General features: G+C 43.1%; 2 pseudogenes; both read right to left on the reverse strand.

The window, feature by feature from the left end:
* Positions 1-8,436: 8,436 nt before the first annotated feature.
* LOC133771038 (large ribosomal subunit protein eL8-like) lies at positions 8,437-21,151 on the reverse strand (annotated as a pseudogene).
* A 1,581-nt stretch (positions 21,152-22,732) lies between these two features.
* Positions 22,733-23,112, reverse strand: LOC133771039 (nuclear transport factor 2-like; annotated as a pseudogene).
* Between the last annotated feature and the right edge of the window lie 586 nt (positions 23,113-23,698).

Below are 23,698 nucleotides of genomic sequence, written 5' to 3' on the forward strand. Positions count from 1 at the left end.
ATGGGATTACCTGAACACGGTATGAGATAAAACTGAAGGTAATACCAAGAGAGTTCTTATTCAAAAAATGATAGTTAATAATGACAATAATCCTAATATCCCAGGCACAGTGATAAACCCTCTACATATAGTACTGATTTCACACTTTACAATACTATAAGATATGTTATGATGTCTACTCTATAGGTATGTCTACTCTACAGGATGAAGAAAGATATTTCATTGAAGGTCACAGAACAGGATTTAAATTCAGACAATCTGACTGCAGAGCCAACCTCATTAACCTGCACATGGTGCCAAGCAGTAAAGAAAGCAGAATCAGGAAGTAACGGGCCGGTCCCCTTCAAGGTACCCATTGAACAATGTGCTGGTAATGCATGAGGTATGTTTGGAAAGGAACCCTGCTCTAATGTCAAATTGGGTTCAGATTTGCCTGAGTATTTGGGTCTCCTAGTATGGAAGGTTGCCTGTAGTCAATGTCAGTGAGGTTTTTAGCTAAACCTGGAGTGGAGAGGGCAGTGTTCCCTGGGGCCTGACTTGAGGGACAAGGGTAGGGAACAGAGCTTAGCATTTGATTGTATACGTCTAAACCCTAGAGGGAAAGAAGCTGCAGACAGATGATGAAGCAGCTGTTTTCATGAAGGCCCCTGGGACACAGAGGTATAAGCAGCCTGGCAGGAGGCCCAGTAACTGGATGTGGCCCAGAGTGGGCGAGTGGTGCTCTCCCAACTGCATAGGCCTGGCTAGGCTACAGTGCAAGCTGGAAAGGGAACTGTACCACCTGGGCGTCTCCAACACTGGGCATAGCCCCAGAGCGTACTCATGTGTTTACTGAGGGCTTAGGCAGGGCTGGGGGCAGAAAAGGACCCCAAAGTGGCTTTCTGGGGCAGAGCAGGAATGGAAAAACTTGAAAGCATCAAGCACCTGTGAGGTACTTCCTGGGATTCATACTGAGAGTGGTCCCACATTGAAACCAAACCCCTGTAATGTACATGCAGGACCCAGCCTCTATTCTGTCTCCCTTAGACTAAGGTGTGCTTTCCTATCCTGTATCAAAAGGAATTCACTGAACTGAGAGAATTGTACAGCTAACCCTACAAGGTTCTAATTACCAGACTCAAGAAATCATTTGCTTCTCCAATAGAGAAAACCTTGTTGGCCAGTACTGTCCAGAAGAGTTTGTTTACGGGAATTCCAGGTCTGGGGCAGAAAGTAACTACTCCATACTTCCCCACCAGATCAACTGGAGCCAACCTGGCTATCATAAATTTCCCAAAGAGCACAGCATCACTGACCACCTGAAGAAAGCTCATGAGCATCATTGATTGGCCAACCAAGAAGTTGGATACAAGCTGATCAAGTACCTCTCAATCCCAATTCCACTGTATCCCTAATTCCTCAGGGAACCTGGGAACTAAGCAGTAGCTGCCCAGTTCTTTGCTCTGCACTTTGCCCTATACAACCTACTTTCTTCCACCACCCCGATGCCAGTGATTGGCTTTCTGCACATTGGGGGAGTGGATCTGGTTTGGGGGTTCTATAGCAACACCCCCAACTAGTTCTGGATGTTGTTTGGCACCACCATGATGCAGATGAATACCACACAGTGCCAATCCAGGTTACACTCAGCCATGGGCTCGATTGTGTCCCTGTGGGGCCCCAATTCATGTGTTGAAGTCCCAACTCCCAGTACTTCAGAATTTGGAAATAAGGCCTAAACAGAACTGATTAAGGTAAAATGAGACTGTTAGGGTGGGATCCTGATCCAGTATGATCAGTGTCATTATAAGAAGCCATCAGGGGAGCTTGTGAACTGAGGATAGCCTTGTGAAGAGACAGCAAACCAGTGGCCATCTGAAAGTGGTGGTGGTGGGGGTGAACAAGTCTGAGCGCCAGCCCTCTAAGGAAACCAATGCTGCTGGCGCCTTGATCTTGACCTTCCAGGCTTCAGAACTGTGAGAAAATAACTGTGTTATTTAAGCCATCCACACTGTGATATTCTATTATAGAAGCCCTAGTGAAATACTGTGCTACCCCTAAGAAGCTCTCTATTCTGTCCCAAGGCTGGTGACACCCAGGGCAACTTGTGCTGAACCCACATTTAACTCCCATCATATGTATTTGAGTCAGGTAAAATATGTCACTCATCTTAGAGAGGAGGGAATCAAGGTTCAGAAAAGATAATTGTCCACGGCCACACAGCTCAGTGAACGAGCTTAGGTTCAAATTCAGTTCTTTGTGGCTCTGAAATTCAGCATGCATTTGACACTGCCTATCAACAATCGATGTGTTTTACTCACATGCTCATCACTCATCACTCACAGGATGGGTGCATCCATATTGCTCTGAGAAAACAAAGAAAACTGGTTCTTCATGTATGAAATAAGCACAGTTAGCTGTGAGGTAACATGAAATCCAGGCATCTTAATGGCTAGACTAAATACCTGTCTCCTAAATACTAGTTTTTTTTAAGAACTTGTCATTTTATCTATGCTAAAAATAATTACTGAATAAAATATTGCAAAGATCCTCCCATCCTTATCCCAAAAAGTGATAAGTAAGGTTATGAACAAGGAAACCACAGCAGGATGTTCTTAACATTTTCAGGTGTGCTTCTAAAAGCAATGCTATAGTCCTCTTTGTAACATGAAAAACCAAACAACTCCTGAGCAATGAATTTAGAGGGTGATACAACATTCCAGATAGAGAGAGAGGTTTCTGTATTCTACCATGCCTCTTGCAATTGCTGATTAGTAAGGTAGCTATAATATCTTGTTTTTTCTTATATATTATTTATCAATTAGTATGAAGAATAATAAATTCAGCTAAGTTACTTTGTGTTGCTATCCTCAATTTTCCTTGGAGACAGAGAGGGTTCAAGTAACTTAGTGACTTTAATGAATAGCTTTGTTCTTTTTATCAGTAATTAATTTCAGGGTTTTTTTCAGTTATTAATTTCTAACTCCTGGGGAAATTTCAAGGAGCTTTCAATTACAATGTACGTTTCTATTTGATTTGCAAATGGAAGATACATGCATCCTACTATCTGCTATTATTATAAACACAGCTTTGACTCTGAACAATCCACTGCTGATTAGAGGTTTTCAGCGTGAAGCATTGGTCTCGGCTCTAAAGTTTAACAAATAACACAATACATAATTCTCTGGCACGTCCAGCCCTTTCATGTCATGCAGTCGAAGATCCCTCTTCTCACTTGACAAGCAAACAGAAAGCATACTATAATCAACGGAGCAGCCTGTGATTAACTTGGCACAGAACTGTCCCCGAACTCTCTACACATTCTGTAGTGGTTCTTAGATAAAATATGGCAAGGCATGTTTCTCCAATGGAGAGGATATCTCCAATGAAGAACATCTGAAGTTTCTCATTTTTTTAGGCTATCATCAATAGAGTCAGCCCAGAGCCCAGCCAACACTGTCTTGCCTATGTTATTTTAACAAGGAAAACATTTGTGAGGACCTAGCCTTTATAATGTAGTTGGGACCAGTAGGTTGATTAATTGAGCAAAAATGCGGACAGCCTATTCATCTCATCTGGAAACGTGGCACCTTCCAACCATGTCTGCGGCATCAGCAGGTGTAGCAGCAGGGTCCTATCAGAAGAATGCAAAAAGAATTTGGGCTTTTTTTTTTCTTCCATGTTATGGGGACAACAATCAGCAGAGAAGAAGCTTACCTTTGGGATTCTTGTGGAACACTCTTTGTTAGACAATATCCTTGGGTTCTTGAGTGATTTTATTTATTTCCTTTTTGTTTAAAGAAATGCCTTTCTTTGACTTCCCTGTGTTCCTGAGCATTAATATACTTGAAAAAATGTTGCAAAAATTAAAGTTGATAACAGCTCTGAACTGAGGGCACCTCTGCAAGTCTTGCTCTCTGATTGCAGTAGATGTTGATGTTCAAATTGCAATAGGAGGGATTGAGCAATGTCTCAGCTGCCTTCTCATGACTAGCATTATCAGCCATCTGGTGCCCCTGTATAGCCAGAGGTCTGAGGGAGTTAATAATATGCAAAGCCCTTGGACAATTCCAGTGAAAAGACTGATCAGTATGACTCCATTCCAAACTACTTTGTTCTGATGTCAGTATTTTCATTATTAGCCCCACTGCCATAGTGATGGTTTTCTGGCTAATTCTTTCTCCTCTGGGGAAACTTTATCACATGGATTAATCAGGTGACTAAATAAAGAGAGGAATCCTGCTCAGAGAAAACCTATACAGGTCAATCCCATCCCCCAAAAGAAAGGGATAATTAATATGAGAGCACTTCAAAAAGTTCATGGAAAGCAGTACTAAAAGATAAGGTAATTCTGGTACAAAATTTTTTAATTCCCCAAGCATTTTTTAGAAATAATTTGCCTTTTCCACAATTTTCTGCCTTGTAGGCATAGATCTTAAGTGGTTTTTTTTTCTTTTTTTTTTTTTTTTTTTTGGTACTAATACAAGCTGATCTTTTAATTTTTTTTTTCCATGAGCTTTATGAAGTACTCTCATATGTCTAGGGTATCACCAGATTAGTTGAATTCCGAAATCTTACGCAATTTTGAATGGTTTGGGAGCTGTGCGCCATGCCCTTCAGAGCTCCTGTTGAGCACGGTGGGACTTATTTGTCCACCTTATCCTAGGAAGGATGTCAGCTCACAGTGCTCAGAGTTGGCTAACCCAGAGTCACACCCTTTCTGGGGCAGTCAGCATCCAGTGATTTGTCCAGGCAAGATTTAAAGGTCCAGCTTTCCCCTCCCAACTCAGAACAACTGTTTCTTCCCACAGTCACCCAAAGCCTTGATTGTAGAAGGTCTCTGCACTGCTATCTCTGGCCAGTGCTGCTTTCTCCCCCCCACCCCCTTCCCCTTCCTTTTCTTTCCACGGGTTTTGATCTCAAGAACACACTCTAATAACCTAATTTGCATGCTAATTCCTATCACAGGGTCTGTTTCCCTGGGAAACCCAGACGTAATATCTTGTTTCTTTTCTTTCTGTTATATATGCTGGTGTTTTCTTGCAATTGGAATTAGCCTTTGGAGAATGTATTGAATATATATATATATATATTTTAATGTATTGACCAAGGTATGTTTTCTCCTTACTGACAAGTTCTGAAGGCCTGCTATATAGTGTATACCTCACAGCACATCTAATTTATTTAGGATTTAATAGAAGCTAACCAAATGGAAAAAATTGCAAGGTAGAGGAGGTGGTGATATGAAGTAATAAATATTATCTGGGGCTGACTAGTAACCTTGGAGAACTTCAGGTGAGTTAAGTTCATGTGGACTTAGTATTTCCCACAGGGAGCTACTAAAAAGTATGCATTTTATTTTTCTTTTGATATATTTGGGAGTTGGGAAGCTGACTTCTCAAAAAGAAAATCACTAAAGTAGAAAGAGTTTGTTAATTTTGAAGTTCCTTATTTCAAGATATTTTTCAAGAGTTTGTTTATTACTCTGTATGTAGATTTTTTGTTTGCCTTTTGGTTCCTGTTTAACCAATCTGAAGTTAGAATTGCTTGAAAAAATGCTTACTAAGGGGACTGGTTCAGCACAGTTAACACATTATTTGGGGCTGGCACTGCGGCTCACTGGGCTAATCCTCCATCTGTGACGCCATCACCCCAGGTTCTAGTCCCGGTTGGGGCGCCAGTTCTGTCCCGGTTGCTCCTCTTCCAGGCCAGCTCTCTGCTGTGGCCTGGGAAGGCAGTGGAAGATGGTCCAAGTGCTTGGGCCCTGCACCCGCATGGGAGACCAGGAGGAAGCACCTGGCTCCTGGCTTCCGATCGGCGCAGCGCGCAGCCGCAAAGCACCGGCCATAGTGGCCGCTTGGGGGGTGAACCAACTGACAAAGGAAGACCTTTCTCTCTGTCTCTCTCTCTCATTGTCTAGCACTGCCTGGCAAAAAATAAAAATAAAAAAACATTATTTGGGAGACCTGCATTCCATAGTCTTTGCTCCCTTTCTTTTTTTTCTTTTTTTTTGACAGGCAGAGTGGACAGTGAGAGAGAGACAGAGAGAAAGGTCTTCCTTTGCTGTTGGTTCATCCTCCAATGGCCGCCGCGGCTGGCGCGCTGTGGCCGGCACATCGCGCTGATCCGATGGCAGGAGCCAGGTGCTTGTCCTGGTCTCCCATGGGGTGCAGGACCCAAGCACTTGGGCCATCCTCCACTGCACTCCCTGGCCACAGCAGAGATCTGGCCTGGAAGGGGGGCAACCGGGACAGGATCGGCGCCCCTACTGGGACTAGAACCCGGTGTGCCGGCGCCGCAAGGCGGAGGATTAGCCTAGTGAGCCGCGGCGCCTTCTCTTTGCTCCCTTTCTGACTGCAACTTTCTGCTAACGTGCACCCCGGGAGTCAGTGGGTGATGGCTCACGTACTTGAGTCATTGACATCTACATAAGAGACCCGGATGGAGATTGAGATCCAGGCTCTCAATTTTGGCCTGACCCAGCCTCTGCTGTTGTAGGCATTTGGGAATTGAATGAGCAGATTGAAGATTCTCTCTCTCTCTATTTCAAATAAAATGAAAATAAATAATTTAAAGACCTCTTACTAGGAAGTGTGTTATTATCAAATAAAGACTTAGAGATAACTTGAACCATAGTTAGTTGAGGCCACCCTGCCCCTTAAAATCTAGAGGAGATAGGCTCAAAACTCTAACCCATGACTTGTGGAGAGCCCAAGGCATTCCTCAACAATTCTATACATTTCCACAAGGCTTACATTCCAATGGGCAGCTGTGGCTCCAAGCTCCTAGTCTGTACTTTTGAAGTTTAGTGGTCATCTCTTTATTGCCTTTTGGTTTTCTTTATTTGGTACAACGTCAATACAATATAGAATCCAGTTTGTCTTCTTTCTTCTTCCCTCCTCTTTTCTTTCTTCTTTCCCTCCTCCCCTCTACTTTCTCTCCTCCCTCCTTCTCTTCCTCCTCCTCTCTCTCTCTCTTTCTCTCCCCCACTTATACATAAACATTCACATTCATACAGCATCCTGTTATATAGCTGACTTTACTAGAGTTTTTGGAAGGCGAAAGTTATTTTACATAGAATATAAAAAACAAAAATACAGAGGCAGGCATTGTGGCACAGCAGACTGAGCCATCTCTTGGGATGTTTGCATCCCACATCCAAGTGCTGGTTTGAATCCTCACTACTCCACTTCTGAACCAGATTCCTGGTTTTATGTCTGGGAAGGCAGCGGAAGATGGTGCATGTGCTTGGGGACCTGCCATCCATGTGGGAGACCCGGATGGAGTCCCTGGCTAATGTAGCCATTTGAGGAGTGAACCAGCAGATGGAAGATCTCCGTCTTTCCCTCTTGCTCTTTCACTCTGCCTTTCAAATAAATAAATGTATCTTTAAATAAAAAGAATAGGTAATTTTAAGAAATCAAGAATACAGTGTCCATCACACTGTCCTTAAAATACAAGACTTTCAGTCATTTTTCTGTAACAATTCAGGCTCCAGCCTCCCTGTCTTCATTTCCGCCTTCTTTGCCCATTCTCTTCTAAGAGAAGAAAAACCCTTCTTCTTTTCTTATAGAAAATAATTTGGCCCTTTCATTGCTTTTTAGCCAGTGAGAACAAGCCCAATTCAAATTGGTTTACACAAGAGAAATAAGGAGTCTTACAACTCAACAGTGCGGGGCTGGATCTTGTTTGGGTACAAAGAAGCTCTGCTGCAACAACTGATCCATAGTTTAGTGCATAAATTATATCTGGAAAATTTCATTTTTTAAATTTCCTGCAAAATTGCAGGCAAATGTCCATGTGATTTTTTTAGTAAAATAATCAAGCCTTTTAAATTTGGGTTCCTAATATACTGAGTCCTTGTGATATTATATTACATTCACACATATTTTTATTCCCAGTTTTTGGCTCATAGCTCCTTCTCCTAGGCAAGCCATTGAAATGAGAATTTCTCTTCCCCAAGGCAGGTGGTATACTCTCATATTTCCCCCAGCTTTCTGTCTTGGAGCTGGCCATAAAAAGGAATTCTCTGATCTATCTTATCTGAGAGTAAATCTTAAGATCTCATTTAAGAAGGGGTCCTACCCCATACCCAAGAGGAAGGAATGCTGCTGAGAGAGCCCAAGAAGCATCTTGGACAGACAGGCCTTGCTGGATTTCCCAGCACACTCTACCAGCATGTGATCATATCCTTTCTGTAGGATTACATTTTCATACACTTGTCAGTGCTTCGATCATGTCTATGCAATAAAGTCTCTATAAAACCCAGACAGGGAACTTCCAGAGAGCTGAATATGTGGAGACTGCTGAAGGGTGGGGTCCAGAAAGGGTATAGAAGCTCTGCACCCTTTCCCCACAGCTTGCCCTGTACAGTTCTTCACCTGTATCGCTCATTTTTTTTTTTTTTTTGGAGGAGAATCTTTATTATTTATGTGCAGGAAACTCGACACCATACATTTATCTCAGGTTTGTGGTGAGCTCTTTATCCTTGGCCTTTTTCTGCTTGGCAATGGGAGCCACAGATTTGGGCTCCAGAATGTTGCCTCCCCGGTGGTGGCAGATTTCTTTATATCTGTCATCACAGATGATCCTGATGGCTTCCACCAGCTTAGCCAGAGCCCCTTTGTCTTGCAAGTTCGTCAGTGTGAACGTGTCAGTGGTGCAGGTCTTCCTGTGGACCAGGCACTCTAGCTTTGCCTTTCCCTTGATAATGCAGTGGGGAACCCCCTTCTTACAACAGGGGGTAGGCAAGGTGGCAATCAAATCGATGGAATTCAAGTCATGTGCAGTCACCACCAGTTGAGCCTTCTTATTCTTCACCAGTCTGTTGACAGGGTTGACTCCTGCTCAGAGGCCAGGCATTCTCTTGGTGGGGACATACCCTCTGCCAGCTGCTGTGTTCTTGGCCCAAGTCAACAGTTTCTGCTTCTCTTGTTACATCCCTGGTTTGTACTTGTGGGTCAGCTTCAGCAGTTGAGTGACTGGCGGTCCAAGATCTGAGTGAACTGGCTGCTGGCAGGAGGCACTTTCAGCTGCTTATATGGGATGGCCCTCTGTGGCTGCAGCCAGATGTGGCAGGTTCATTTGCCAAAATGGGTAAGATCCCTGTTAGGTTGGATGTCCTGTCCAGTGCTGAAGGTCCCAGGCCTTTTCTCAAATAAGTAATTTACCACCTCCTTGACTTCCTGCTTCTTCACAGCAGGAGGGGCCTGGGCCACCTTCATTCTCTTGTCCATCTTTCCTTTTGGCAGCTTGGGCAGCTGGAGGAGAGCCGCATGTATCTTTTGTAAATACTTGAATTTACAGGTGAATATAAGTAAATGTTCCCTGAGTTCTGTGAGCTGCTTGAGCAATGAATCAAACCTGAGAAAAGGCTTGTGGGAAGCCCGATTTACAGCAGGCGGGTTAGAAGCACAGATGAAACAACCTGGGACTTGAGGTTGACAGGTGGAGTGGAGGAGGGCAGACTTGGGGATTGAGCCTGTGGGGTCTGATGCGATCTCCAGGTAGATAATGCTGCTACTGAGTTGGGTTAGAGGATACCTAGGTGGCACCTGCTGCTGTGGAACTGATGGTGTCAACAATGGTGTCAGAAATGATATGTGTGGTGAGAACAAGGTAAAATAATTGAGTTGGAGTGGTTTTTCCTCTGTAGTGATGAGTTCTTATTATCCAGAAATGAAAAAATAGCCTAGCTGAGGTAACCAGGATAGGAAACCCAATAAAGGTTTGGGCTCAAGTCCTAGTTGGTGTTAATATAGGTGTGCTTGTCAGAAATCTCTTCCAGAACTGGCAATATATAGATCCCTCAGGGAAATATACATATATGTATATAATTTATAAATATATACATATATCCCTCAGGGAAAGTATATGTGTGTAATTTTATATATTATTATTTATTTGAAAGGCAGAGTTACAGAGAGAGCGAGAGAGATCAGATCTTCCCTCTAATGTTTCAAGTGGCTGCAATGACTGGGGCTGAGCCAGGCCAAAGCCAGGAAGCCCTGGCTATTTCTGCCATTTGGGAAGAGAACCAGTAGAAGGAAGATTCATTCATTCTCTCTCTCTTTCCCTCTCTCCCCCTTCGTAATTCTGCCTTTCAAATAAATAAATAAGTTGTAAAAACAAGAGAGAGACTTAGAATTGGAAGATCGATGTTCAATTCCTGGTCTCATCCTTTATGAACTGTGTGACTCTTGGGCAAGTCACTTACCTGTGCCTGAGCTTTAGTTCTGCATTGATGAAGTAATGGTAATGCTGGAGGAGGTTCCCGTCTGTCAGAGCTGCTCTGAGAAACAGACATGACATGCTCAGAAGGTGTCTGGGAATGGTACAACCTCCTCATCATCTGGTCTCCCCTGTCCCTCACCTTTGATATCATTAATCACATTCTTTCAGTGCCTCTTTTGAACTGACCTTCTTAGACAATCTCCTGAATAGATGTGTTGCTTTATAATTGTTTCTAAGAATAAGTGATTACTAGGATTAGGTCCAGAAGTATCTTCCATTTTGCCAATACATCAGAACACCTTGCCTGAATTTCATCTTACATCTTCCAGAAGCTATCTTTATATAACTTCATCTTACCTTCTTGGATCTTTTGCAGTTTAATCTTCTAATTCACTCTACTTACAATGTTGTTATTCTTTGAAATCTCACAGCTACTTCTGTCAACCCAAGCAAAGACAGAGCTTCCTGATTTCTCTCTTTATCTGTCTTAATTGTTGTATGTTTCTTTGGCTGTACAAGATGAATAAGGAATAATTGTTGATAGTACAGAGAAAGGAGTCATTCTCTTCTTGAAAGAGGGATTCTTATATAAAGAAAAGCTTATTGTTTCTGATAAGTTACTAGGGAAGAATAATGAAAGAGGTTTAATGAGAATTGTTAAAATATTTGAGAGATTATCTAGTAACTTGAGGTTCATGTATAGAATGTCTACCAGATGAAAGCATTATTTTAGAAGCATTACATGTGTTTCTTATTTAATTTAATCCTCATCACCAATTCATTAGTTAGCTATTGTTTTCTGCCTTTTACACGTTTAAACTGTGTAAGTATTAGGCTATCTAAAATCACAGTAGGTACCAAGGAAAAGCAATATTCAGATAAAAATGCATCTAAGGGGTCAGTGGGTAAAGCCGTCACCTGCAGTGCCAGCATCCCATATGGGCGTCGGTTCGAGTCCCAGCTACTCCATTTCTGATCCAGCTCCCTGCTAATGTGCCTAGAAAGGCAGCAAAAGATGGTCCAAGCCCTTGAGGTCCTGCACCCATGTGGGAGACCAGAGGGAGCTCCTGGCTCCTGGCTCCTGGCTTCAGACTGGCCCAGCTCTAGCCAGTCATTGCTGCTATTTGGGGAGTGAGCCAGCAGATGGAAGATTCTCTCCCCCTCCCCTACACTGTACCTCTGCCTTTAAAATAAATAAATAAATTTTTTAAAAAAATGCATCTAAATCCAAAGCCTATGCTTTTCCCGTGAGATGGTTTTCCATGTCATTTTGTGCAAGTTTGCTAGGTCCCCACCCAGGTACAGATGAAAGTTACAGTGTTGGTAACAGAATACTAAGTCACTAGCCACATGGTTCATGTTCAGGATTCATGTAGTTCCCCTCAATTAGGTGCAAATTAAGGAAGAAGGAAGGGAAGACAAGAAGGGAAGAAGGTGGAGAGAGAAATGGTCCTTTTTCTTTTTTTGCTGAGGATGGTTCAAGAATAATATTAACTTTTAAAACGTCCAGCTTACATTGCTTGAACAGAAAGTCCCATTACTGTTTAAGAAGATATGCCAGAAAATGGGTTATTCAGTGGAGGGCTAGACCACCAAGCAATTAATAGTATTAATTTTAATGAAAATTACAGAGCCTAAGGTCTCCATAAGATAAATAATTGAAACCTTCTAGGATATAGGGAGCTGGACTAAAAAACCTTTTGGGAAACTAATTTTGTAATATAATTACAACTTTCAATATTAATTTAAACAGAATCAAGTTGGAAACTTTGGGAAAACTAAGTATGTCCTTAAGGGGATATCAGTTTTATTAGTTTGCAAACTCAAACTATAGTGCTGTAATCATGCTAACATGAAAATGACTAAAATTATTGACATTTTATATATATATATATATATGCACACATATAGGCACTGATTTTATTAACTACTGTAATGCTAGAAATACACACATAGATATAATTAAAAGTAGATAAGAGGGCCTTTGGTCTTTCCTCATGTTCTTGAAAAAGCAGACCTTGTTACTATGAACTCAAAGATGACCCTTTTCCTAGACTCCGAGGTGCCATGGAGGTATTTCTAGGTCAGGCAATGACTCACAGTGACTGTCCAAACACCCCACTATTCTTTTTTTTTTTTTTTTTTTTTTTTGACAGGCAGAGTGGATAGTGAGAGAGAGAGAGACAGAGAGAAAGGTCTTCCTTTTTGCTGTTGGTTCACCCTCCAATGGCCGCTGTGGCCGGCACATTGCGCTGATCCGAAGGCAGGAGCCAGGTGCTTCTCCTGGTCTCCCATGTGGGTGCAGGGCCCAAGGACTTGGGCCATCCTCCACTGCCTTCCCGGGCCATAGCAGAGAGCTGGCCTGGAAGAGGGGCCACCGGGATAGAATCCGGCGCCCCAACCGGGACTAGAACCCGGTGTGCCGGCGCCGCAAGGCAGAGGATTAGCCTGTTAAGCCACTGCACCGGCCCAAACACCCCACTATTCTAGCAGCTACCTGCATCTCCTTGCACAGCCCTACTGTTGAGTCATGGCGGCCACCACTATATTTCTGGCATCTTTTTTTTGTCTATCTCATCTCTGGTTCTCCGTATCTGTTACTGAAGATTATTAAAATATAGCACACAAAGATCAAAATCCAGGTTTGAAGCATAAAAGCATTTTATTCAAATATTAAAAATGAGGTCAATAGTACTTCATATTGGAAAAAAATAGAATGTCATAAACACAAGCCAGGATGTCACAAGTCATAATTTACATGGAGCTCCACCACCCTAAGAGAATCAACTTGAAACAACAGTCATAGTAAAGACAATGACAAAAAATAACAGGTCAGATGTCTGAATTTAAAAAGAAAAAGCTAGAAATATTCAGAGGAGTCAGTGGAAAAGACAAAGGGCAAAGGTCACAAAGTCTGGTATCATAACTGCTTATCTTTTGTGTTTTATACAGTAAGCACTTTTCCTACAATATCTAGGCTTTTTGCTTGCTTAAAAAAGATTGGTTGATTGCTGAATGTTACTGTGGAAAGGAGATGTCAGTTATTTGAAAGGCCCTAAGAATAAAATCTCACATGCTTAATTCAAGATGTTTCTAATATGTTACAAGTACAATACAATAAACTTATACCATGTTCTTTTGGCATTGCTTGGCAATGCTGATCTATCATCCAGAATCTTTTTCAGTATAAGATAGCAAATCACTAACACAAAAGGAAGGATGATATAAGTTAGAGATGAGCCATAACCACAAATCTAAATGTCAGATTTTCAGTCAATGACAAAGCTAACAATGATCTGAAACTACTCATACTTATATATCACATTTTTCTTTCAATAAAAAATCATATTTGTGATGAGGTTCTCTGATCAGCAAATAAATAAGTAATTACCCAAGCAATGAATGCCTCTCAAATTGTGCATTGTAAATGTAAAACCATTTTGCAGAACTTAGACCCATAGACAACATGGTAACATATACTGTTTAAAATAAAGAACACAGGCAGGTGCAAAGACATGATTTGGGATGCCCTCCCCCCATGTCAGAGGGCCTCATTTCAAGTCCTGACCTTTTTTGTGTAGTCCAGCTTTCTATTAATGTGCACCCTGGGAGGTGGGTGCCGGTGGTAGTTCAAGTACTTGAGTCCCTGCCACCTATATGGGAGACCTGGATTGAGTTTTGGGCTCTAACTCTGGCCTGGCCTAGCCATGGCTGTTATAGGCATTTGGAAAGTGAACCAGCAGATGGGAGATCTCTGTGTGCCTATTTGTCTCTTTGTCTCTCTATTTCTCTCTCTGTCTCTGTCTCTGTCTCCCTCTCCCTCTCCCTCCCTCCCTCCTTCCCTCTCTCTGACTCTCTGCCATGGTGCACATTAGCAGGAAGCAGGAATTGGAGTGAAGTGGTGACTGGAACCCAGGTACTCCGATATGGAATGCTTGCATCCCAAGCAGCATGTTAACGGCATCAAATGCTTTGCCCCATACTTAAATCTTTAAAGCCACAGCTTTAAAATCTCAAGATTCCAGGTGATTTTCTAAGATAAAGAAGGCAGAATCTGATTTCCCATACAATAGAGAGCATTCACGAACACCTTAGACATACTTTCAACAATTCCATAGAGACACCTATAACAATTAGAAACAGAGGAAAAAAAAATTTTTTTTTGACAGGCAGAGTGGACAGTGAGAGAGAGAGACAGAGAGAAAGGTTTTCCTTTTTGCCATTGGTTCACTCTCCAATGGCCGCTGCAGCCGGCGCATCTCGCTGATCCGAAGCCAGGAGCCAGGTGCTTCTCCTGGTCTCCCATGTGGGTACAGGGCCCAAGAACTTGGGCCATCCTCCACTGCCTTCCCGGGCCACAGCAGAGAGCTGGCCTGGAAGAGGGGCAACCGGGATAGAATCCGGCGCCCCAACCGGGACTAGAACCCAGTGTGCCGGTGCCGCAAGGCGGAGGATTAGCCTGTTAAGCCACGGTGCTGGCCGGAAAAAATATTTCTAACTTGACTGCTTTAAAATAACTCCCAGTGAAATATCTTAAAATGTCCTAGAAAAACAAGGTCTTTTTTTTTAAAGATTTATTTTATCTATTTGAAAAACAGAGTTACAGAGAGAGGTAGAGACAGAGAGAGGTAGAGAAAGAGAGAGGTCTTCCATCCACTGATTCACTCCCCAGGTGGCCACAACGATCCAAAGCCAGGAGTCAGAAGCTTCTTCCGGGTCTCCCAAGTGGGTGCAGGGGCCCAAGCACTTGAGCCATCTTCTACTGCTTTCCTAGGCCATAGCAGAGAGCTGGATGGGACTAGAACTGGTCCCATATGGGATGCGGGCGCTTCAGGCCAGGACTTTAACCTGCTGTGCCACAGCACCAGCCTCAAGGTTTTTCTTTTTAGTTCTTCATAAAAATAATTGCATAGGTATTGTTCAAGGCCAAGTGAACTTTGAATCTTGGCCCAGATCAAACACTAAGATATGTGATCCTATTTTATTGGCTTCTTTAGCGTTTTCTGAATTTCCTGCAAGGAAATTCACTTTTATAATAAGGTAAGGCATTAATAAAGTTTAGTTCAGATCCAACATTTACTTGTGGCCAATAGAAAGGAGAAGGTAAACTTGTGGTTTTGTTTCTTATAAAAGTGCTATCCTGTGAGTCTGAACATGGCTTTAGGAACTGTCTCTAATGTTTAATAGCAAACATTACAGATGACCTAAGTGACCATTATTACTTCTCCTCCTACTGAGTGCTGAAGGATGTGTGCACTTACAAAGTTTTCTTCTGCATGGAGGTTAAAAACCAAATTATCCAAGAGTTTCACAAACAACGTGAAGGCTGCTTTAAATAAATTTGAAGCTGAGTTTGCTCTGGATAGCATTAAGCCTTCTAAGGCTGTTGCAGGGGGCAAGCCATCGGGCCTAGCAAAGCAAGCAAGGGGGAGCTTCTCAAGTGAAAATGGTTATTTTGGGGAGTGTAAAGAGAATCAATGCATTCTCATAAAAAAATTGGAGAGACCAAAGCTACATAAGGCAGGAGGCTTGGAATTTACTATCAGCTCTCCTATTTACAAGCACTGTGATCTGGGCCATTGGCTTAGCTTCTCTGAGCCATCTATACAATCGCAATGATAATAATACCTAATTGGAGGGTTATTGAAAGGATTAAACTAGGTCAGTCACTCTGGACATCCGCTAGCGTATGGAAAGTATGCCAACAAGGGCTAACTCGGAGAAACCTATACCTGTCTTTGCTGATATGACAGTGACATTAAAAGAACTGGGGCAGCACTGTGGTCTAGTAGGGTAAAGCTGCCACCTGCAGTGTCGGCATCCCATATGGGCACCAGTTGGAGTCCGTGCTGCTCCACTTCTGATCCAGCTCTCTGCTATGGACTGGGGTAGCAGTAGAGGATGGCCCAAGTCCTTGGGTCCCTGCACCCATGTGGGAGACCCAGAGGAGACTCCTGGCTCCAGGCTTCAGATCAGCACAGCTCTGGCCATTGCAGCCATTTGGGGAGTGAACCAGGGGATAGAAGACCTCTCTCTCTGCCTCTGCCTCTCTGTAACTCTGTCTTTCAAATAAATAAATCTTAAAAAAAAAAAAAGTGAAGAGCTGAGGCTGAATGTTTTTAACATATTTACCTTGTAGGTAGACTTAAGTTGGATACATCAAGTTCCCTTACTTTGTGCAGTGAGTCTTATTTAAACATTCGAATAAGGGTGGGTGTTGTAATACAGTGGGTTAAGCCACAGCCTGGTACACTGGCATCCCATATCAGAATGACTGGTTTGAGTCTCAGCTATTTTGCTGCTGGTCCAGTTTCTGCTAATGCATTCTGGGAGGCAGCAGGTGATGGCTCAAGTGCTTGAGTCCCTGCCACCTATGTGGAAGATCCAGATGGAATTTTTGGTTCCTGGATTCAGCCTGGTCCAGTCCTGGCTGTTGAAGGCATTTGGGAAGTGAACCTGTAGATGGGAGATATAGCTCTCTCCTATTTCTCTCTCTTTGTCTCTCTCTCCCTCCCCTCCTTTCAAAGAAATTAAAAAAAAAAATCTTCGAAGTTTCTATTAGGATCTTCTATTATTAGGACTCTAAAATGAGGCCACCTAATAAGTTGATCAACATCGGACAAAATGTTTGTACTTAATGTACTTGTCTTAGTTTTGGCTTTTGTAGCAAAACATCGTAGACTGGATACCTGCTCAGTTCCAGAGACTGGGAAGTCCAAGACCAAGGTACCAGCAGATTTAGTGTCTGCTGAGGGCCCATCTTCTGGCTCATAGATGGTACCTCTTGATGTGTGCTCAATAGTGGCAAGGGACAAGGTGCTCTCTGATGTCTCTATGGGACTAATTCCATTCATGAGGACTCCACTCACAATCTGATCACCTGTGCATGCCATCACACAGGGGATTAGATTTCAACATATGAATTTGGAAGGAACACATTCAGACCTTAGCAACTGTAGATATTTCTCTCTCTTTTTTTTTAAAGACTTATTTATTTATCTGAAAGTCAGAGTTACACAGAGAAAGGAAGAGACAGAGATCTTCCATCTTCTGGTTCACTCCCCCAAATGGCTGCAACAGCTGGGGCTGGGCCAGGCCAAAGCTAGGAGTCAGGAGCTTCTTATGGATCTCCCATGTGGGTGGCAGGGGCCTGAGCACTTGGGCCATCCTCTGCTGCTTTCTCAGGCACATTAGCAGGGAGCTGGATCAGAAGTGGAGCAGCCAGGTCTCGAACCGGTGTTCATGTGGGATGCCAGCATCACAGGTGTCTGCTTTACTTGCTATGCCACAACTGTAGCCCCATAGATGATATTTCTAGAAGGAAAAATCACATTCCATTGGGGGATAACTCTGTTTATAATATTAATGATAAACAGTTCCTGAATGTCCAGTTGGAATCAGAGCCCTACTAACCACCTTGCCAACTTTCTCACTGAATCTTCTCTACCACCTTATGCAGCAGGTTCCATTTTAATCCTGGAGCAACCTCAGGCTGAGAGAGGTTAAATAACTTGCTCACAACAGGGCAGTGGTAGACCATGCACTGCAACCTCTCTCACTGCCATTCTGCTCTCTGGGGTCCTGATCCATGGCTTGTGAATGGCACACAGCTTTTCAGAAAAGTGGAAAATACTTCTCTCATCTTTCTCTGATTGCTGTCCCATTCCCCCTTTTTTGTTTTATTTTAGTTTTGATTGACATATAATATTTATGGGGTACAATATGTCATTGTTATAGGTATACACATTATATAATGATAAAAATCAGTGTAAGTAGCCCCTTTTACACACATTGAAGTCTTTGCCAAGTAAACCAGCCAAGATGAGACTAGCTATTTAATTGGGGGAGTGAAACTGTTAGCTTTTTTTTTTAATGGTGTAGGGGGAGCCCCCACCCCCACTGAGAACAGGAAGAAAAATTCACCTGCAGTTTCTGTCGGTTATGGGCAGAAACTACCACTGTGACCCCAGAAGCGAAGGCAGAGCTTTTGGAAGACATTGAAAACACAAAATCTTCCTAGGAACCCAGGGAGCATTTGAGCCTTCAAGAGGTGTCACTGTTTTGTTTGGTTTTGTTTTCCCTCTCTCTTCTAACCTGTTTGTCGCTGGGAGATGACATAGTTTTGGTTTGGTTTGTAAGCTGTCGCCAGGGAGTAGAGCAAGACTTCATGTAATAAACAAGAGCAACTGCCAGAGCTCCCAGCGTGCTCTCTGAAGCCCGACTGCCAAGGGAACGCGGCTTTGTGACAGCCAGGGTCCTGCAGTGGACGCTGAAGAGAGACACACAGGAGGGCAACCGGTGGGGCACTCATAAGCTCACCAAGGGGAAGAGTGTAGCCTCCCATTGATGAGTTGTGTAGGCTCATAAAACTCCTGTAGCTTCCAGGAATAAGTAAAAATCCCTGGTGTGTGTGGGTGTGTGGGTGTGTGCATGACGGCAAGCCCAGTTCCCTACAGAAAAGATCTCAAGCTTTCAGTAAATTCCCAACAGTCCACGACCCTCACAGCAGAAATCACACTCAGCAGAAGCACATGCCAAACCTTCTAGAAAAGAATACCAAGCTCACCGCTTTTATTTCTGGAGCCTCTGAGCTGAGGCTGTCAGCCCACTGTCTTCACACAAAACCCCGAGGCACTTAAGAGACCACAAGGGGGAAAAATAATTCAACCCCTTTTCTAATCTAAACCTAATCCTCCTTAAACCTCTCCGTGCCCGGCTACCAGGAATCCTGCCAGGGCCAAATGATAGCCTGTTTATTCAGCTCAGGCCTCAGCCTGCTGAGCCTGAGCCACAGAAATCAAAGGGATCGTCCAGCCGCCACCTGCTGACAAATGGGTAAACAAAGGGGCAGTCAGGACTCGGCGGCCTGGGGTGCAGCTCCTCAGGAGCAGATTGAGACTTGCACAAATGCTGTGCCAAGTCGTGCAGGAGCGTGGGCACAGCCATTCCCTGTGCACCCTCGGTGCCTGGCTCCCTGCTCAAACCACAAGGGGGTGCCTGTGACACAGCCCTCAAAGGATGTGTGAACCAGTTGGTGAGGTCTGGGTTGGTAGAGCGTTTTCCAGTCTTCTCTGGGTGATGTAGACTCAGAAGAAATAGTCTGAGCCGTATTTTACCAGTGCGGTCATTTTGATCTGTTTTGTATTGATTTATAGGAGATTCTGGGGAAAGAGGTGGGGGGGAGTTCTATTGCTCAACCTAGACTATTTGACAAGTATCCTTTAATTGTCAAATTTGGTAAATCCTTCAGTGGCAGGGGTTAAAATGAAATAAGTCTTCTTGATTCTGAGAGGCAGCAAACTGGCTTTGTTTCCAGTCTTCCCTGCTTCCTTTCTCTGAACAAATGCTGCCTTATAACTTCGTATGTGTGGCTGACGACACCATCCTCTCGGTATGAAAACCGTGAGAAAAGAGGCTGACTTATTCAGTGCCTTTGCGTGCCTCACCACGTGCTGGGCACCTTGTGGACAGCATCTTGCTGGAGTCCACTTCAACCGCTTGAGCAGACACTCATCCTTGTCCACTCTCAGGTGGGGACAGTGAGGTAAAATCAGCAGAAAGTTCCCCAATGGCAACTTGCCTCAGTTTACCCAGATTATAAATGCTGGGCTCAGAACTGTAACACAGTCAGTAGCACTAAGCCTGAATTAACTCAATGTGTAATGTTGCCTCTAATGTTTAGTGAACAGAGTTGTGTGTGTGTGTGTGTGGGGAGAGTGGTGGTGTAAATAAGCTATAATAATTTTTACATCTTTAAAATTAATATATTCAATAGACAAAATCTGAAAGTAAAGCGTAAGAAGAAAATCAAAATCACCCATCACTGTTCCACTCCAAAACCGCCACTGTTAGTAATACACTCATGTTTGAGCACGTTTCCGCCCAGTCTATTTTTATGCATAATTTTTCGTTGCAATATTAAAAATAACTGTGATTGTGCATATTTTATTTGTTTTTGTCACTTCATGTGGCAAAGTAATATGATAATGTTTTTCATATTCCAAATTCTCTATCATGTTTACTGGCTAATTCATAGGCTGCTAAGTGGAATCATTCAGCCCGACAAACATCTATCTCAGAACTCATGTTAGGAAAAGCCAAGACTCTGACAAAAACAAAAAAAAGTATCCTACATGGAGGATCTCTGAGACCTCAGAGGGAAGAAAGGGTCATCAAGGAAGGAAACACTCTTCTCTGAAGGGAGGAGAGAACATCTAATTTGCTTATGGCCGTGTCCAAATACCGATGGAGTCTATGGCCACAAAAGCCTTCCATAGCCTTGGAAGCCCATGGCAAGAGCCTCGGGTGATCACTGACATCATAAAAAAAGAGTGTTAATTGTTAAAGGAACAACAGTAGTCACTGTGCACTTGCTCCCCATGTAGGACCTCCGTTCCTATTGAATTGTAATATGAGAATTGACTGCAAATTCTCTCCCCAAACTGTACTCTATATGTTGTGTGTGTGTGCATGGGTGTAAATTGTTAAAGTCTATTATTAGCATGGAGTTTGTCCTCTGTATATAAAGTCATACTAAAAATGAACCATAATGAAGAAGGAGATGGGAGAGAGAATGGGAGGTGGGATGGGAGCTCGGGGTGGTGGTGGAGTATGGGGGAAAGAGCCACCATATTCCTAAAGTTGTATCTATGTAAGAATGCATTCATTAAATACATTTTTAAAAAAAAGAACCCATGTTAGGCCCTGGGAATGCTCTGTGGTGTAAAATTCTGCTCTGTTCTTCGAGGAAGTAGCAGTCTTGTGTCTAGCAAAGAAGGTGATGAGGTGACCCTGTAGTTGCAATATTAGGTGGCACTACTGAACATAGCAATATTCCAGGCACCATTCACATGGGTGGACTCACCAAATCCACATAGCAACCTTGTGAGTAGGGACAATCACTCTGCTCTTTTTCATAGATGTCAAGACTGAGGCACATTTTGCTCACCAGCTGGCATTGCCAGGTATGGTAGGTTGAATAATAGCTCCCTAAAGATGTCAACATCCTAACCCCAAGAACCTGTGACTACTACCTTACGTGGAAATGATCTGTAAGGCTAAATGGCATAATGGGATGTTAACTTATTGACTTATGTGGAAATAGAGACTTTGCCGATGTGGTTAAGGATCTTGAGGTGGTTAAGATTATTTTGGGTGATATGGATGGGCTAAATGTCGTTTCAGGGTCCTTGTAAGTGGGAGACAACAATGCCAGAGTCAGGGAAGGAAATGTGATGGTGAGAAAGAGGGAGGGAGGAAGGGAGTGGCGGGGCGGGGGTGGGGGGAGAAGCTTAGACCGCCAGCTGAGGAATGCAGATGGTAGACCCAGGGAAAAGCCAGGAGACAGATTCTCCCCTGGATCCTCCAGCAGGAACCCAGCCCTGTCAACACTTTCATTTGGGGACTGTTGACCTCCAGAGCCATACAGTAATAAATTTGGATTGCTTTAAACTGCTGAATTTGTTACAACAGCAACAGAAAACAAATTACATGAGGATTCAAACCTAAGTAGCTTGATGTCAGTGTCATCCTTTCTAAGGACAGTTGAACATGAGATCATTACTGTGCCTGGGGTGCTCTGTAGGTCTAGATAAAGGACACTTTGCAGAGTTGGGGAGGAGAAATAGCATCAGGGAGACGATAGCCTGACTCTGAAGCTGGTGGGAGTTCTGTAAGCCAAGGCAGGAGGGACGAGGAAATGAATTCCATGGGAAGATGTATAGGATACTACAAGTGGAAAAAAATTGCTCAACATTATGTATAGGTGTTTTTCCATTTCTACTGTTATAAATATATACATGAATGCATTACTATTTATAATCCTGTACACTGATGATAAATCCCATAATTACCTGGGGAGTGGGTTTCTGGGGAAATTTAACAGAAGGTCTCAATTTTTATTTGTCAGTTGTCCTATTTTTCAAAATTTCACCAGATGTTTATTTTGAATTTAAATTTTTTTGAAAAATATACTTAATGTACCATTTTTTTCAATTGGGGAAATAATATGCATTATTAGAATACAAATCTTTACACATAAAGTTTTATGTTTCTGATTTCCTTAGTATGGAAAATCGCTAGGGGTAGAATTGCTGATCCAATGGATAGAAATATTTGGAAAAAACTTTACACACATATATATGTAATTTTGTTAAGGTTTTTGTGGTTTTATTGTATCCTGATTCATTGAAACATCTGAACAAGTCAATACCTGGGCAGTATTACTTCTTTGGGTTACTGGAGCAACTTGTCAGTAGATTTAAAAAGAAATAAGGAAAACCTTTTATTACTTAGGCTTTCCAAGGCATGTGCTGATACAACACAAACTTCTCCTGTCAGATGCAACTAGTCTAGAGTCCAAACGTCATGCACAACACTTTGGGGACAGCAGTGTACTGCTCCTACTCTCAACACAGCCTCACTCATTTGTGTATAATATTTGGAGCATCTGGAGGACTGTGAATAGTATCAGGAAGAGGAGAGAAGAGGAAACAGCACTGGGTGCCTGGCTGGGTGGAGGTCAGTCAACGTGGTGCAGGGCAAGCCTGAGTATGTCATTGGTGCAAACCCAAGCATGGTTGATGTTCTTTAATAGGAGCATCTGGTGGAAAACCATGATAGGGTCTTCATCAGCTGTAAGCTGGCTCACAACCATGCTGAAGATGCTGCTATCTGGTGTGGGCTGATGGTCCTGATGTGCTGTGCTGAATTTTCTGGGAAGGAAGGCTAGACAACTTCACCACAGTGGCAGCTTTTCCTTAGCAACTGCTCTCCTTCCCACATAAGGCATGATATACCAATGCAAATTTTGCCTAGCTGGGTTCTGTTATTATCAAGTAACTAGTAGTATTGTTGAAGAAAGCTGGATCTAGTTTGTTCCCAAATCAGCTTGTCTTCCATTCTGGAGTGACCTAGCCTTGTTGAGGCCCTAGAGGCTAGCCACCATGGCAACAGTGGCAGCAGCGACCCAGTGTGCTCTGCAATTGACTGTCTCTTATTGCCTACCTTCCCTCACCCCAAAAATATACATTTTAAAAAACCAGAGGGGCAGGCATTTGGTGCAGTGGTTAAACTGCTTCTTGGGACAGCCATATTCCATATCAGATGCACTCCCAGTTCCAGCTTCCTGCTAAGGCACATCCAGGGAGACAGCAGGTGATGGCTGAAGTACTTGGGATCTGCCACCCACACTGGGGACCTGGATTGAGTTCCCAGCTCCCAGGCATTTGGGGAGTGAACTAGCAGATGGGAAGCCTCTCTTTCCCCGTCTCTCAAATAAAACAAGTTAATAAGAAAGACAGGTTACACATTTTGAAGCAATATTGCAACACCACAGAGATGGTACAGAGTATATTGAAATGCAATGTGTGTGAGAGGAAAGAGGATGTTCAACCTCCCATGTAAAGGCTGACACACAGCACTGTTGCCAGCGCTGCCATAACCAGGCACAGACTGGATGCCTTGAACAGCTTACTTTCCCAGAACT

The sequence above is a fragment of the Lepus europaeus genome, chromosome 12 (assembly GCF_033115175.1).
Source record: "Lepus europaeus isolate LE1 chromosome 12, mLepTim1.pri, whole genome shotgun sequence".
Classification (NCBI taxonomy): Eukaryota; Metazoa; Chordata; class Mammalia; order Lagomorpha; family Leporidae; genus Lepus; species Lepus europaeus.